The sequence below is a fragment of the Oryx dammah genome, unplaced genomic scaffold, assembly GCF_014754425.2.
Source record: "Oryx dammah isolate SB20612 unplaced genomic scaffold, SCBI_Odam_1.1 HiC_scaffold_3275, whole genome shotgun sequence".
Lineage (NCBI taxonomy): Eukaryota > Metazoa > Chordata > Mammalia > Artiodactyla > Bovidae > Oryx > Oryx dammah.
The window spans coordinates 1-4,205 of NW_024073303.1; the positions used below are offsets into that span (position 1 = coordinate 1).

Below are 4,205 nucleotides of genomic sequence, written 5' to 3' on the forward strand. Positions count from 1 at the left end.
GGGGAGCTGGCTGTGGGTGGTGTCTTGGGCCCATGTTCGTTTGCACACAGGCGCATCTCTGTCTCTGGCTGGGGCCACCCTAGAGCTACACGGGGACACCATCAAGGTGGGCGTCTTCCTGCTTCACGGGCTGGCGGGCATCCTGCTCTGGGGTCCAGGCTGCCTGTTCTCCTCACAAGGGCACATCCACTCTCAAGGGGCCCGTGTCTCTTTCTGGCCTGTGCAGGGTCCTGCCTACGGGGGGTGCACTCTCACAAGGCCCCACTGCATACAGGCTGGCCTTGACCTTGGGGCCCTGAGGACCTGAGACAGGCCTGCCCCTGAGCCCAGGGGTGGGACCTGCTCCAGAGCCCGCACCTGCACCGGGCTTCTCCACCACGATCCCTGCGTCCAGTACCCGCCCTGCCCTTGTGCTGGCCCAGAGGCCACCAGTGGCCCTACAGTGTTCTGGAAGGACATCCTGGCGTTCTGGGGGTTTCTCTTGTAATCCCAAGGAAAGCTTATAAAGGAGCCCCTACTCTGTCCCTCGGGACTTGCCCTTCCCTGCCAGGCTGACCCTGTCTGCCCCTCTTGCTTTCCACTTGGCATTGACTGTGCCCACCTGGCCAGGGTGCATCTGGAGGGGTGGGGGCGGGGTTCCCAGGGTGCTGGAGGCCTGGGTGAGGCCATGGGGGGCGGTGGACACGCACATCTGACCAGATGGCCTGAGTGACCTTGACTGTGTGAGTCACAGCCACACGGGGACGGAGTGTGGGACCCGGGGAAGGAAACGGGGCCTGCCTTGTGATTCTCCCGCAGCCCCTGCTGCAGCCACCGGCCCCGAGAGGTCCACAGGCTCCCCAGCCTCTCCCACGACCCTGCCAGTGCCCACCCGGAGCACCGCTTCTGGTCAGGAGACCCCCGATCCCAGCCAACCTCCGCGGTAAGGGGCCCACATTCCAGGACATTGGCACCTGGGTGGTTTCTCTTCTGGGTGAGGGGACAGGTGGGGGATTTGGGTCTCCCGTCTCTGGGCCCCTCGTTTATTCCCACACCTGACTGTGAAGGTCCTACTATGTGCCTGGTGCTCTGCTGTGGATGCAGGTAAGACCACCCAGACAGGATCCAGCTCTGCTGAGAGTTGTGCTGTAAGGGGGAAGTCACGCCCTGGACCAGTCCACACAGAGCTCCTATGTAAATATGGCAGTTTATCATGAGTACTACAGAGAGATACCAGTCACTGGGGTTTGGTGAGAGTGTGTGGGGAAGGTGATTAGATTTGCTATTTAATACATGATAATCAGGGACACCTGGCTAAATCCTTTTAGGAGACACCTGCAGGATTTGAGGGCCCCGGTATCCAGGGTTCCAGGCAGAGAAAAAAGTGCAAGTGTCCCACCGAAGGAGCCTTCAGGACCCCGGCCCAGGGCAGGGAGGAAGCAGGTGCCCTGGGCATTGGTGGCAGCGGCACTCTGTCCCCTCTCTCTCCCCAGCCCTGGTCATTGGTGCCCTCCTGTTGAAGGCCCCAGGGTCGAATGGCAGAGAGAACTAAGGTGGTCATTTACTCATCCATCAACTACCATGCAGTTTTTTTTTTTGCTTTGACTTTTCCCCATACAACTTTTCTAAATTTAATTTTTATTTTATATTAGATTATGAAGTATAGAGTATATCACAGACTTTTAAAAATTAATTTATTTTTTAATTGAATGGTAATCGTTTTACAGAACTGTATTGGTTTCTGCCGAACACCAACATCTATCAGCCATGATTATTAGAGTATACCAGAGACTTTTAAGTGTTGACCTTTGGAGATACGTCCTCAGTTGCTAAGTCATATCCAATTCTTTGCGACACAATGGACTGTAGACTAGCAGGCTTCTCTGCCCATGGACTTTTCCAGGCAAGAATACTGGAGTGGGTGCAGTTTCCTACTTCAGAGGATCTTCCTGACCTAGGGATCGAACCCACATCTCTTAGACCTTGGGTCTTTGGAGGTATCAGGCTGGTACCAGTTTCTACCAGTGAATAAAGCAGTCCCTTTCTTTTTGGGAAATCTGTTTACAGGAGAGCAGACATCACACAAAAAAAGCCGACTACTGATTACTATACCCTGGAAAGGATAACCCCACATGTGGAGGGCCTTGGAAAAATTCCTTCTCCTGCCCAGATCGCGCCAGGATCCCTGGTCTTCCTCCTCATGTGACCCTCACAGCCACATCCACCCTCATGCTCACAGTCCTAACTCTCAAGGGCTATTATTAAGCAGAGACAAGCGAGCAGAGGGCCTTAGAGCGGGGCTGCCCTGTCCGAGGGTGATGCTTACGTGGATGGTCCTGGACTCAGGGCACAGGGACGGGGTTGGGGAGGGACTGAGGGACCAGGGTCCCCACTAGGGATGCTGCTCACTGTCCGTCCCCGTGTCCCCCACAGGCCCCTGCTGGGCAGCGCCCACTTCCTGCTCCTGGTCTTCCTAAAGGTGCCCCTGCTCCTGGGCATGCTCGGTGCCGTCCTCTGGGTCCACAGGCCTCTGAGGAGCTCTGCGGACAGGCGGAGTCAGTCCATTTATGAGAACCAGTAGCCCCCCGTGTTCATCGTGTCCTCTTCAGTGATGCAGTCTGACCACAGGATGGAAACGACCTTCTGTCCAGCTGTCCTGTATCACACTCCACCTCTCTCTCAGAACTTCTTTGTAACTTTTTCCCTAGAACATGGTTCTCATAAATCCAAAGTGTAACCTACTCAATAGGTTCTTCTGAACGGTAACTACAGATCAACGTTGAGTTTGTACCTTCTGGTCAACTCACAGAGCATTGCTCATGTACTGATCTCTCGGGCGCTCTCCCTGCAGTCTTCATCCCCAGGAGCGTGCAAGCCTTCCTTTGGATCTGTTTTGATGGATCCGGGCAGTTCCATGGTCTCCCCCACCATCTGTGCTACCACAGTCACTCACCTTCCACAGGGCTCGGATCCACCGTGAGGAATCTTCCAGTTGCTGAATCCGTCTAATTAATTATGCATTCTGAAGCTCAGAAAGTAACAGTGCAGAAAACTCATGAGTCCTTTGCCCCCACTGAGATTGAGTTGAGTCAAAATTCCATTGTTCACAGAGCTTCCTCAGCCTCTGCTCTGTCTAATGGGCCAAAACGCCATGTTGGGCTTCTCCAATTGGTGTCAGTTCAGAACAGAATCCAGAGTTGCCTGAAAAACTGGTTATTCCCTCCTTATGCCCAGTCAGACTGGTTAGTGTGTTCAGGTCCTTTGTGGACTGCTGGTAGAACAATAAGAGTACACAGTTTATGCAACATAACAGAGTCCTTCCTTCCTCCTGTTCAAGAGTAACTGAAATCCTTTCCCACCCCATTATCCAAGGCCTGGAGGGGCCCAAGACGGGGAAGCTATAGCGCGAGGGATGTGTACCCTGGGGAGAACCAGAGCCAAGGTGGAATGTAGGAAGTTGTCTGGGGTCACGGGGCAGACTTGCGGGGCAGGAAGTGAACTTGGGGGTCCCACAGGGGGCCTGCAGTCCCAGGTCATGGGGACACTGACCCTGCGTCATCCCCACCAAGGCCAGAGAGGATGGATGAGCATGGCATCCTCATCGGAGTGTCCATCCTGACAGCAGGGAAATGATGTATCCCAGAAGCCAAGGAGGCCCCACAGAAGAGTAACACAGGTTGGTGCTGCTGCCGGAGCTTGTGTGAGACCGAGACAGGACCTGCTGTGCAGGGTGGGGAGGGGGCAGCATCCTAGATCGGGGGACCCTGGACGCGTCAGTCGCTGGATTGAGTGGAGCTGAGGGCAGCGGGTCCGAGCACCTGGACCAGCTGTGTGCCCTTCCCCCTAAGCTTCCTGCCCCCTGCCCCCGGACCACCTGAGCTGACCCGGGACGGGACCAGGTAGCAGAGAGGCCCAGAGGAGCAGAAGTGAGTACTGGAAGGGACTCCTGAAGAAGCTCCACCCTGTCCCTGCGCGGGGCCTGGCTGCTGCAGGTGGCATCCCTGCTGGGAAATGACCCCGAGGGGCAGGGCCGGGTGGCTGCCTTCAGCTCTGCTGCTGCTCCAGCTCCCAGGTGAGCGGCTCAGACCTTCCTGCGGGAGGGGAGGGGCACGGCTGGAGCTGGGTGAGCCGGGGGGCCAGCAGCGGGGGGCCAGCAGCGGGGGGCGGGGAGAAGGTTCCAGGAGGGGCTGCCACCTGTCTCAGCAGCGAGCAGGAGGGTTCAGGGC

At 56.5% G+C, this 4,205-nt stretch overlaps 1 long non-coding RNA gene across 1 annotated transcript; it reads left to right on the forward strand.

Moving 5' to 3' along the window:
* The first annotated feature begins 6 nt into the window (after positions 1–6).
* Positions 7–2,787, forward strand: LOC120859803. Its single transcript, XR_005720156.1, has 2 exons — positions 7–922; positions 2,413–2,787. It is a non-coding gene; the product is annotated as an uncharacterized LOC120859803 (long non-coding RNA).
* Positions 2,788–4,205: the final 1,418 nt, after the last annotated feature.